The sequence below is a fragment of the Eurosta solidaginis genome, chromosome 3, assembly GCF_040869045.1.
Source record: "Eurosta solidaginis isolate ZX-2024a chromosome 3, ASM4086904v1, whole genome shotgun sequence".
Taxonomy (NCBI): domain Eukaryota; kingdom Metazoa; phylum Arthropoda; class Insecta; order Diptera; family Tephritidae; genus Eurosta; species Eurosta solidaginis.
In genome coordinates, this window is record NC_090321.1 from 67,592,703 (window position 1) to 67,606,366 (window position 13,664).

Below are 13,664 nucleotides of genomic sequence, written 5' to 3' on the forward strand. Positions count from 1 at the left end.
CAAAATGAAAAAAATATACTATAAAAAAAAAATGTACAAGAGGGGAAAGAAACTATTATAGGTCACGGCACCGGAGATAGTAGTTGTAAAAAAAATAGGAAAATTTTAGAAATTCAACAGAGAACAATCTTAAAACGTAGGTAATAATAGAAAAGGGATTGAAAAGTAATAAAAACAATATAATAGGAAACCTATTTGGAATCAAAAAATTCAACCAATCCAAATGTTCCTAAATAGTAAAGCAATTTAAACGAAAATTCAAAAAAGTAATAATATGATGAGTAAGAAAGAAAAAAAACTTCATATATGAATTTAAGCAAGAAAAAAACTTTATATATATGAATTTTAAACCTAGCTCACGAACGGGTTAATCAAAAATTCAGAAATTTTAAATGTTGAAAACTTATGAACTACTATGTCTAAAAACTAGTAAAAATAAAAAAAAAAATATAAGTAACCGAAATTCCAAAAAGAATTATACTTAATGAAAAAGTGGGTAAAAAAAAAAAAAACAAAAAAAAATGCTTAAATACAAACCTAAATTCGACTTAATTCTAAGCCTAAGCTAAAATCCAATACAAGGCCTCAAAAAAAAAGATATATATATTTTATTAAACAAAAAAATTATAAAGGTCAAAACCCAGAACCATTCAAAAAAAAATTAAGAAGAAAAACAAATTCCAAGTATCACCAAAAAAAGAAGGAATTATAAAGGAAAATTTAATAAGTAGAAAAAAAAAACAAACAAAATATTGTAAACTCAATGCAGCACGTGTTAAACTTCATCTGTTATGTAGGGGGGGGGGGGGGGGGGGGGGGCGGGGGGGTGAGTTTTTGCTCACTCGCCTTACCTACAAACAAAAAGAGGGGTTCATGCCTGAAATCTACGAAAGGAAAGCTGCAAGAAAAGGTCTGTCCGTGTCAGGTGGAGTCATCCCTCCCACTCTGCGTAAAACCTTGACGCAGCCTTGGACGTCGCTGTGACTCCTAAATTCAGCAACGTCCTCTTAGCCTGACATTTGTCGGTGCGTTACGGTCCCATGTCCCTATCCAGTCTAGTCAGTCATAGTCGCCTCACACTCACGTCTCCTTTTTTGCACTCGTGCAACACCCACACCAACTGAGTGTCTTAGCCTATCATTTTTGAATGGAATCAACCCATGAACCTGCTGAATATAAAAGGATGAATTTTGGCGTAAACGTTATAAAAGCTCTTTATTCAATAGTTACCCTAACCAGAAAAATAATATTAATAAAATTCACAATTCAACAATATCACCTATCTTACGGCTAGTTATGGAAACTACTTATATCTATTGTATATATATATGTATTGCAGAAGGCTAATAATAAGGAATGCGTTTTTGAAACATAGGTAGTAAGGAAAAAGAAGATAAGCTGGACAATTAGGGACTCAAAGCAAGATCAAGATACCGGAAGTCAACCAGAACTGTTTATTTAATAGAAAGGTTATGGATGCAAAAAAAAAAACAAAAAAAAAAGGAAACTCTATAATGAAACTTGAAAATAAAAATTACTGAATAGAAAATATGAAAAGCGCTTTAACGTAAAAGGAAAACTAATAATGCCAAAATTGGTTAAATTGAAAATTATTAAATAACAAAAACTTTAACATGAACCAGAAACTCAAAAATAAAAAAAATCTTATTTCCAACTCGTTAAGTGTACTTAGCGAGCCGCCACTGTATGCCAAGCGATTATCACCCTCTTGGCTTCCAATAGGGTTTCTTTATTAAAAGGTGAGATATGTGTACGTTTGTATATACATTTGTTTGATTAAAATGAATAGCTTAAAGAGATATCACTTACCGAGCATATCCCGCGACGGAGGCGCCTGCGTCGAAGAGAGAGAGTGTGGCTGGAAGATCGACATATACATACACACATGAGCATATACCTACAAACAAATCCTATGTTGGAACGCCTACTCAGTAATAGGTGGAAGAGGGAATAATGAGAAATTACAAAATTATTCGGGCATGCGGTTGCGGCCCGGATCGAAGGCTTTACGCGCGGTCAGACAAATAAAAATCTAAAAAATATATCTATGTAAATGCACGAGTTACAAAAAAACCTAAACTAATAAAAGCATTGAAAAAATAATAAAAACATGCGCTAAGTGAAAAAGAAGAGAAATGCAAAGCGTGCAGGAAAAGCCCGAGTAGGAAAGAAGAAGAGTTAGGTTAAAAATAATTTTGTAAACTTTAAATGCAAGAAGTGAAAGGTATAAAAACCGAACGCGAAAGGAAACTGAAAATAACCCGGGAACTGAAGCAAATTATGTAATCCCGAAAAATTTAGATATGCAAACGAGCAAGCGAGGGTCATAAAAGGTAAAAAGTAAGAAATGAATTGTGGGCAAATAGAGAAAAAGGTGTGAAGAAATATGAAGAAGGAATGCACAAGTGGGAATGGTAATAATTATAAAAAAAAATCTTAATATTAGGGTGCTATAACGACAATTGAATCCACACAAAAATTCAACTAAAATTCATCCAGGTTTTCAATAACTAAATTAATGCAATAGAAAAACTACAAACTAGATCTAAAATTTAACTACCAAATTCAGTTGAAAGAATGAGTGCAAATTTCCCAAAAATCCAAAAAAATGTGAACTGAGAACGTTGGTAACTTTAACTTAATCTAGCCTAAACAAAATTCACACAAATGGATTGCAAAAACAAAAACTGCAACGAAACAAATGCGGCGCTGGTTCCTCTCTCCTCTATTGTGGTTTTCTCTGCAGGCGAAGCTTCGAAAAAATGCTGCGGTGCCGGGACAGGAGCGCCAAAATTTCCTTTTTTATACCCTTCGGCGGGGATTCCGGCACCGGCTCTATGTTTCCCCTCCTGCTGGACTTCTACTACCCCGCTTATTTGCTTCTTTTTGGTGTCTGTGTGTGTGCGTGCGTGTCGTGGCACTAATGATGGTGGCTGGTGTGGCAAGTTTAAACCTTTGTGTCGCAATCTGAATAGGCAAGGGAAAAGAATTTTAGGGACTAGGGTCATGCGGACAACGAAACCAGACATTAGGGCACATGTGGACTTATTATATTTATTGACTTTCATCGAGCTATGTTATTCTATTTATTTATTTGCTTTTATTTAATTATTCCATTATACCTATTTATGTCATTTTATTTATTTATTTGATTTTATTTATTTTACTTAATTATACTCAGTTGAGCAGAGCTCACAGAGTATATTACGTTTGATTGGATAACGGTTGGTTGTACATATATAAAGGAATCGAAATAGATATAGACTTCCATATATCAAAATAATCAGGATCGAAAAAAAATTTGATTGAGCCATGTCCGTCCGTCCGTCCGTCCGTCCGTTAACACGATAACTTGAGTAAATTTTGAGGTATCTTGATGAAATTTGGTATGTAGGTTCCTGAGCACTCATCTCAGATCGCTATTTAAAATGAACGATATCGGACTATAACCACGCCCACTTTTTCGATATCGAAAATTTCGAAAAACCTAAAAAGTGCGATAATTCATTACAAAAGACAGATAAAGCGACGAAACTTGGTAGATGGGTTGAACTTATGACGCAGAATAGAAAATTAGTAAAATTTTGGACAATGGGCGTGGCACCGCCCACTTCTAACAGAAGGCAATTTAAAATTTTTGCAAGCAGTAATTTGGCAACCGTTGAAGATATCATGATGAAATTTAGCAGGAACGTTACTCCTATTACTATATGTACGCGTAATAAAAATTAGCAAAATCGGAGAAGGACCACGCCCACTTTTAAAAAAAATTTTTTTTTAAAGTAAAATTTTAACAAAAAATTTAATATCTTTACAGTATATAAGTAAATTATGTCAACATTCAACTCCAGTAATGATATGGTGCAACAAAATACAAAAATAAAAGGAAATTTCAAAATGGGAGTGGCTCCGCCCTTTTTCATTTAATTTGTCTAGGATACTTTTAACGCCATAAGTCGAACAAAAATTAACCAATACTTTTGAAATTTGGTGGGAGCATAGATTTTATGACTTTAACTCTTTTCTATGAATATGGGCGAAATCGGTTGATGTAACGCCCAGTTTTTATACACAGTCGTCCGTCTGTCCTTCCGCATGGCCGTTAACATAATAACTTGAGCAAAAATCGACATATCTTTAATGAACTTAGTTCACGTGCTTACTTGAGTTCACTTTATCTTGGTATGAAAAATGAACGAAATCGGACTGTGACCACGCCCACTTTTTCGATATCGAAAATTACGAAAAATGAAAAAAATGCCATAATTCTATACCAAATACGAAAAAAAGTATGAAACATGGTAAGGTAATTGGATTGTTTTATTGACGCGAAATATAACTTTAGAAAAAACTTTATAAAATGGTTGTAACACCTACCATATTAAGTAGAAGAAAATGAAAATGTTCTGCAGGGCGAAATAAAAAACCCTTAAAATCCTGGCAGATATTACATATATAAATAAATTAACGGTATCCAACAGATGATGTTCTGGGTCACCCTGGTTCACATTTTGGTCGATATCTGGAAAACGCCTTCACATATACAACTACCACCACTCCCTTTTAAAACTCTCATTAATACCTTTAATTTTATACCCATATCGTACAAACTCATTCTAGAGTCACCCCTGGTCCATCTTTATGGCAATATCTCGAAAAGGCGTCCACCTATAGAACTAATCCCCACGCCCTTTTAAAATACTCATTAACACCTTTCATTTGATACCCATATCGTACAAACAAAGTCTAGAGTCACCCCTGGTCCGCCTTAATTGCGATACCTCGAAAAGGCGTCCACCTATAGAACTAAGGCCCACTCCCTTTTAAAATACTCATTAACTCCTTTCGTTTGATACCCATATTGCACAAACGAATTCTAGAGTCACCCCTGGCCCACCTTTATGGCGATATCTCGAAACGGCGTCCACCTATGGAACTAAGGAATACTCCATTTTAAAATACTCATTAAAACCTTTCTTTTGATACCCATATTGTACAAACAAATTCTAGGGTCACCCCTGGTCCACCTTTATGGCGATATCTCGAAACGGTGTCCACCTATGGAACTAATGATAACTCCCTTTTAGAATACTCATTAACACCTTTCATTTGATACCCATATCGTACAAACGCATTCTAGAGTCACCCCTGGTTCACCCTTATGGCGATATCTCGAAAAGGCGACCAACTATACAACAACCACCACCCCTTTTAAAACTCTCATTAATACCTTTAATTTTATACCCATATCGTACAAACTCATTTTAGAGTCACCCCTGGTCCACCTTTATGGCGATATCTCGAAACGGTGTCCACCTATGGAACTAATGATTACTCCCTTTTAGAATACTCATTAACACCTTTCATTTGATACCCATATCGTACAAACGCATTCTAGAGTCACCCCTGGTTCACCTTTATGGCGATATCTCGAAGAGGCGACCACCTATACAACAACCACCACCCCTTTTAAAACTCTCATTAATACCTTTAGTTTTATACCCATATCGTACAAACTCATTTTAGAGTCACCCCTGGTCCACCTTTATGGCGATATCTCGAAAAGGCGTCCACCTATAGAACTAAGCCCCACGCCCTTTTAAAATACTCATTAACACCTTTCATTTGATACCCATATCGTACAAACGCATTCTAGAGTCACCCCTGGTTCACCTTTATGGCGATATCTCGAAAAGGCGACCAACTATACAACAACCACCACCCCTTTTAAAACTCTCATTAATACCTTTAATTTTATACCCATATCGTACAAACTCATTTTAGAGTCACCCCTGGTCCACCTTTATGGCGATATCTCGAAACGGTGTCCACCTATGGAACTAATGATTACTCCCTTTTAGAATACTCATTAACACCTTTCATTTGATACCCATATCGTACAAACGCATTCTAGAGTCACCCCTGGTTCACCTTTATGGCGATATCTCGAAGAGGCGACCACCTATACAACAACCACCACCCCTTTTAAAACTCTCATTAATACCTTTAGTTTTATACCCATATCGTACAAACTCATTTTAGAGTCACCCCTGGTCCACCTTTATGGCGATATCTCGAAAAGGCGTCCACCTATAGAACTAAGCCCCACGCCCTTTTAAAATACTCATTAACACCTTTCATTTGATACCCATATCGTACAAACGCATTCTAGAGTCACCCCTGGTTCACCTTTATGGCGATATCTCGAAAAGGCGACCAACTATACAACAACCACCACCCCTTTTAAAACTCTCATTAATACCTTTAATTTTATACCCATATCGTACAAACTCATTTTAGAGTCACCCCTGGTCCACCTTTATGGCGATATCTCGAAACGGTGTCCACCTATGGAACTAATGATTACTCCCTTTTAGAATACTCATTAACACCTTTCATTTGATACCCATATCGTACAAACGCATTCTAGAGTCACCCCTGGTTCACCTTTATGGCGATATCTCGAAGAGGCGACCACCTATACAACAACCACCACCCCTTTTAAAACTCTCATTAATACCTTTAGTTTTATACCCATATCGTACAAACTCATTTTAGAGTCACCCCTGGTCCACCTTTATGGCGATATCTCGAAAAGGCGTCCACCTATAGAACTAAGCCCCACGCCCTTTTAAAATACTCATTAACACCTTTCATTTGATACCCATATCGTACAAACGCATTCTAGAGTCACCCCTGGTTCACCTTTATGGCGATATCTCGAAAAGGCGACCAACTATACAACAACCACCACCCCTTTTAAAACTCTCATTAATACCTTTAATTTTATACCCATATCGTACAAACTCATTTTAGAGTCACCCCTGGTCCACCTTTATGGCGATATCTCGAAACGGTGTCCACCTATGGAACTAATGATTACTCCCTTTTAGAATACTCATTAACACCTTTCATTTGATACCCATATCGTACAAACGCATTCTAGAGTCACCCCTGGTTCACCTTTATGGCGATATCTCGAAGAGGCGACCACCTATACAACAACCACCACCCCTTTTAAAACTCTCATTAATACCTTTAGTTTTATACCCATATCGTACAAACTCATTTTAGAGTCACCCCTGGTCCACCTTTATTGCGATACCTCGAAAAGGCGTCCACCTATAGAACTAAGGCCCACTCCCTTTTAAAATACTCATTAACTCCTTTCGTTTGATACCCATATTGCACAAACGAATTCTAGAGTCACCCCTGGCCCACCTTTATGGCGATATCTCGAAACGGCGTCCACCTATGGAACCAAGGATTACTCCATTTTAAAATACTCATTAAAACCTTTTTTTGATACCCATATTGTACAAACAAATTCTAGGGTCACCCCTGGTCCACCTTTATGGCGATATCTTGAAACGGCGTCCACCTATGGAACTAATGATTACTCCCTTTTAGAATACTCATTAATACCTTTAATTTGATACCCATATCGTACAAACAAAGTCTAGAGTAACCCCTGGTCCACCTTTATTGCGATACCTCGAAAAGGCGTCCACCTATAGAACTAAGGCCCACTCCCTTTTAAAATACTCATTAACTCCTTTCGTTTGATACCCATATTGCACAAACGAATTCTAGAGTCACCCCTGGCCCACCTTTATGGCGATATTTCGAAACGGCATCCACTTATAGAACTAAGGCCCACTCCCTTTGAAAATACTCATTAACACCATTCGTTTGATGCCCATATTGTACAAACAAATTCTAGGGTCACCCCTGGTCCACCTTTGTGGCAATATCTCGAAACGGCGTCCACCTATGGAACTAAGGATTACTCCCTTTTAAAATACTCATTAACACCTTTCATTTGATACCCATATCGTACAAACGCATTCTAGAGTCAACCCTGATCCACCTTTATGGCTATATCCCTAAATGGCCTCCACCTATAGAACTATGGCCCACTCCCTCATAAAATACTCTTTAATGCCTTTCATTTGATACACATGTCATATAAACACATTCCAGGGTTTCCCTCGGTTCATTTTCCTACATGGTTATTTTCCCTTATGTTGTCACCATAGCTCTCAACTGAGTATGTAATGTTCGGTTACACCCGAACTTAACCTTCCTTACTTGTTTTATCTGTATATTTGATGTTATCTAGGTATAAGATTTTACTCAAATGTTGGATTTTATGTACTTATGTATGTTATTTTATTTTAATTAGTTTTATTTAATTTTATAATTTTAGTTAATTTATTTTAATTTAATTTTACTTTTAACTTTCATTATTTTGTTTAACTTTATTACTTCACATTATCTTTGTATTTACTTATATTTATTTCTTCAATTTTATGAATTTTAGGTATTTAATTTTATTTAATTAAATTTACATTTTTAACAATTTTATATATGTTCAGGTATAGTCCACACGCACCAGGGACTGGGGATAGGGATTTCACTGACTCACCTGAATAGGATCCAGGACACCGAGTTTATTTAAACGGTTTTATTTAGCTTGAGTTGACAGTCCGGCCGTTGTGAACGAATCTTGTAATTGAAATTTAAGTAACTTCCCGACAAGCTACAAGCTTGAAACTTGGAATATAGTTCAGAACCCGATGACAATGCAATAATAAGAAAAAAATCGCCGCTAGGTGGCGCAAGGATCGAGATATTCGCAAAATTCGCATTTATGGTCCGATTTGTCTCATATTTGGAACACATAATACATGCAAGAATAGAAATCGACCTGTGAAAAAAAATCGCCGCTAGGTGGCGCATGGGTCGAGATATTCACAAAAACCGTATTTGTGGTCCGATTTGGCTCATATTTGGAACACATAATACATGCAAGAATAGAAATCGACCTGTGAAAAAAATCGCCGCTAGGTGGCGCATGGCTCGAGATATTCACAAAAATCGTATTTGTGGTCCGATTTGATTTGGTCCATATTTGGAACACACAATACATACATGAATAGAAAGCGACCTATGATGCCCGATTTGGCTCATATTTGGAACAAATATTGCATACAGTCCAGTAGAAGTGATATCAAAATATTTTGGAGTTGGAGGAGGGACAAGCATACGTGGCGCAGTCGAGTAAAGTCTTTGGAAGGATTATGTATTGAGGACTTAGGTTGTAACAAAATGTCAGGAAAGAGTCCTTGTAATAATGAGTCACTAAATGAACTAAATAGAATGAGAAATAACAGGCAATTAAATAAAGACTAAAAACTTGAAAATAAAATAATTTAAAAAAAATTTTTTAGTTAAACGGTTTTATTGAAAACAATACTTACATGAAAAAATAATAATACGAAATGCTAGAAAATAATTAGGTAGGTCCTAGGTACTAGTCATCACACTCCTTATCAATCTAGGGCGTTGATCAGACAATTAAATAAAAGCGTTGGACGCGTCATATTTCTATTGATAGTCATATATAAGACCAACTGAACCTTAATCAGGTTATGCTACGCCTCACATTTTTAGAAATTTCACGCGCCCAACGCTTTTATTTAATTGTCTGATCAACGCCCTAGATTGATAAGGAGTGTGATGACTAGTACCTAGGACCTACCTAATTATTTTCTATCTTTTCGTATTATTATTATTTCATGTAAGTATTGTTTTCAATAAAACCGTTTAACTTAAAAATTTTTTTTAAATTATTTTATTTTTCTGTGTGCCGGTGCTTAACGGGCCAATAACGCGGTTAGCAACAACCGTAAACCGAAACTTATTATTTTTTTTATATTTTTTTTCACAAAAGACTAACTTTGCATTTACCACGACTTTAGTAGCTTCCGCACGCACTTGAATGTACTTTACATTTGAGACATGCCCTGTCATCGTTTGGCGATCGTACCCCATAGATCGAAAGCATTTCTTTCTCACCACTTTCACTCAAGAACGAAAGACACTAATACATACAATCCTATTATGGCGGGAAACGACAGACATAAACTTTCACGATACTAATTTCACCCACACTAACAGATACATCTTCATACATTCAAATCGCGTTACTAATACACATAAGGGTAACTCCGTTGCTGTTAACGCACAGATACAGCGGTGTTCGGACTTCTGAAATGTTGCATTGACCCACAGGCTGCTGCTACAAAATGGCTTCAAGCATCTTGGCTACTGGCGATAGGAGAGATATCGGGCGATATGACTCTTCTATGTGAGCTGGTTTCCCAGGCTTTAGTAGCGGGACCACCTTGGCCATTTTCCATTTTTCGGGAATAACAAAGGTGGAAAGAGACGGGCTGAAGACACGTGCTAAATATTTGAAACCCCCTTTCCCTAGGCTTTTAAGCATCGGCATGGCTATGCCGTCTAGGCCCACTGCTTTGGATGGTTTAGCATGACCAATGGCGTCCCCATCTTTGGCGGTGATGATAAATGGAGACGCGCTGAATTTATGTTTGTCTCCGTCTATCTTTGTCGGCCGTAGAATGCATTATATATTGTCGGCAGAAAGCGCTCGCGCATTTTTTCGCATCCGACAGCACTTTATCGCCAAAGGCGATGGAAATTTTGTCATTATGCTTAGACAGGGACTTTACGGTGGACCAAAGTTTACCTACACCGGCAGAGTGGTTACAACCGCTTAGGTGCTCCTCCCATTTCGCCCGCTTGTGTTCATCCACAAGCAATCTGATGCGTTGGTTTATATCCCTTATTTGGGGGTCGCCGGGATCGAGCTGTCTTATAAGGTCACATTCTCTAGCTAAATTTGCGGCCTCCGCCGGAAAGTTAGGCCGAATTTCGGGAATTCTACCAGCGAGAATGAAGCGAGCCGAGGCGGATTCAATGACCATGCGGAAAGCACACTCCCCTTGGCGAGCTTCAGTCGGGATAGGGAGGGCAGCAAAGCGGTTGTCTGTAAAGGATTTGTATTCATCCCACTTTCCTTTTTTAAAGTTTAAGAAAGTGCGTTTTTCTGTGACGATGAAGTCGGCGGTACGCTCGAGCGAAATAAGTATAGGCAGGTGGTCGGAAGCCAATGTTACCATCGGCTGCCAGTTAACGCAGTTTACGAATTCTGCGCTCACGATTGATATATCCGGCGAACTGTGACAGCTTCCTACCATACGTGTGGGGGCATCTCTGTTTATTGTGCAGAACATCGTTTCTTCTTTTTGACCCGCCAGCATCTCCCACCTACTGTCCGCCCGCAAGTTTGAATGGCCATAGATCGTGATGGGCATTGAAATCGCCTAAGATAATGCGATTGTTGCCAGTGAGTAAAGCGTTGCTATTACGGCGGTATCCACTGGGGCAACAGGTGGCAGGAGGGATGTAGATGTTGATGATTTCTAGGTTTGCATCGCCTGGCCGGACAGATAAGCCTTGACGTTCTAAGACACTGTCCCTGCGGCCGATGTCGGGATCAAATATATGATATTGCACAGAGTGGTGTATAATAAACGCGAGGCTGCCTCCATTTCCGCTCTCGCGACCTTTTCTGTGTGAATCGCAGCAATGCGGATATTCTGCCGCTTCATGAAATTGACTACCTCCGTGATCTTCCCAGTTAATCCATTACAGTTTAACGCAGAATTCTTAAGTGCAACGGGGGCGATGTCGTCACTCTGGGAGTAAGTGACGGTTGACAACGCCTGGTATGTGAAAAGCTAGGACGCAGCTGCTGTTATGGCCCTGGGACTGGACGTTCTTGGATAAGCATTGGGATAGCCGGTGTATTTGGGTACGCGGCCTGGCAACATGGCGCAATGAAACCTGTAGGGGGGTTGCCGTTGCGGAGACCAGAACATCTAGGAAAGTAGCACCGTCCCAGGCAGGAGCTGCATAGCTGCTAAGGCGTAGACTACGGGACGCCCTTGGACGCGAACAGCAAGGAGCGACAAAAGATTTATAGAAGTTACGTGGACGTCTGGTTTTGAGATTTAGCCCAGAACAACCTGTCCGATGGAACCATCCCTTATACGAGACACAGTGACAAGAGTATGACCGTCCTAAAAAGATTCTTTTCCGGCAGATGCAGCAAAACCATTTCTCAGAACCGGGGTCAGGAGACGGAGCCGGATGGAGTTCGATACCTTCCCGGAGCAAGAGAATATGGAGCAGTCCCGCTGCAAGGAGCTGCAGGATGACAACAAATTAAATGGGGTTACACTGAAATGACAGTCCTTGGTCGGGAAAAATCTCGAGTCGCTCGGGTACATAGAATCGACTGCCTTGGGGTGGTGTCTTATCCCCACTTCTGTTTAACTTATACATACTAAAGTTGCCTTCCTCACCGGAAGGAGTTACTATTTCGTATGCCGACGACTGCTCGATAATGGCAACCGGATAGAGGAATTAGTTTTTAAAGTAAATAGCTGCCTCCTCAGTCTTTCCTATTTCTTCACCTTTCGGGTCCTGGTACTATCACCAACCAAATCCACAGCCACTCTGTTTACATCGTAGAAGGAACAGATGACGCAAGTATTCGACGCCCACGTCGATGACATTACGCTACCAACTATCAGTCACCCAAAGATCCTGCGGGTAACGTTCGATATCACTCTCACCTTCAAAACACATTCTTCCGATATTGTAGATAAAGTACAAAGCCGCAACGAAATCCTCAAGTCGCTTGCCGGCAGGCACTTGGGCAAAAGATTAAGAAAGTTGCTAACAACTTACCCGCCGCCAGTCTAGTCGCCTGGTCTAAAAAACACATACTGGAAAATGCTTCGGCCCTGCCAAATTCCTACACTCAGAACTGGTAGGGATGTTTCTTATGACCACTGAACATCATCTAAATATTGAGGCAAAGAAGTTCAGCATTAACCCTAATTTTGACGGATACCTGTATTGTCATATTGTGTACCCGTGGGTCTGGCTGGACCCCAAAGAAAATTGAACTTCAATTTATCGCAGCTGCACTTTATTTTTTTTAAATAACATCTTGGAAACTTAAATAAGGCATTCTATTAATAAAATAAAATATTTAAATTAAAATTACTTTGTTTTTGTGCAATTAAAACATATGTAATAGCATTTTGAGTGTTGCTGACAAACAGCGTCTTCACACTTCTGGCAAAAGAATCTTATTTTTCTACTTAGAGGAAATAACTGCCTTATTCTTTTGTTTTTTTAATTTCGGGTGGGATGCATGCTTTATTCCAACGTAGAACAGCTACAAGCTCATTAGACGCTTTCGTAAATTAAAACTAGAAAAGAAGTTATCGGCAAATACTGTGCAACCTGAGTTTGCATATTTTTAACCCAAACGTGTCCTTTAATTTTCTGCTTGGTTTTTTGTTCGCTCTTCATTGGCTCCTTTTTCAATATAAATATCTCCAATCAAAGGATGATAAGTTTTTGCGTCATATGCCCACTATACTTTTATACCATACTTAGCCGGTTTTGAAAGTATGTATGAGTAAATTTTGTTCTTCGTCGATAAGGAAATAGTTGCTCGTCAACAGTTATCTCACTATCCTTCAAGATTCCTTTGAAAGTTTTCATTTAAAAAGTTCCAAATATCTATTATAAGTGCATTTTCTGAGCGAAAGGATCTAGTGCGCCCGTCATCGATGCGTATATAACGGGTATTGTCAAAAAACGATGGTATTCAAATCATCGTCGCTATCTGAACTGGTATATATATAACTGCTGCGACTTCAATTTCATATTCAGCTTCAATGAAACTTCAAATT

At 38.6% G+C, this 13,664-nt stretch overlaps 1 protein-coding gene across 1 annotated transcript in view; it reads left to right on the plus strand.

The window, feature by feature from the left end:
- The first annotated feature begins 2,236 nt into the window (after nucleotides 1-2,236).
- The window catches only part of dgo (ankyrin repeat domain containing protein 6 diego), a 52,602-nt gene continuing 41,174 nt past the window's right edge, over nucleotides 2,237-13,664 (plus strand). Inside the window, exon 1 of the mRNA XM_067772141.1 lies at nucleotides 2,237-2,354. The gene's annotated coding sequence lies outside the window, so the exon portion shown is untranslated. The remainder of the gene's footprint in view (nucleotides 2,355-13,664) is intronic.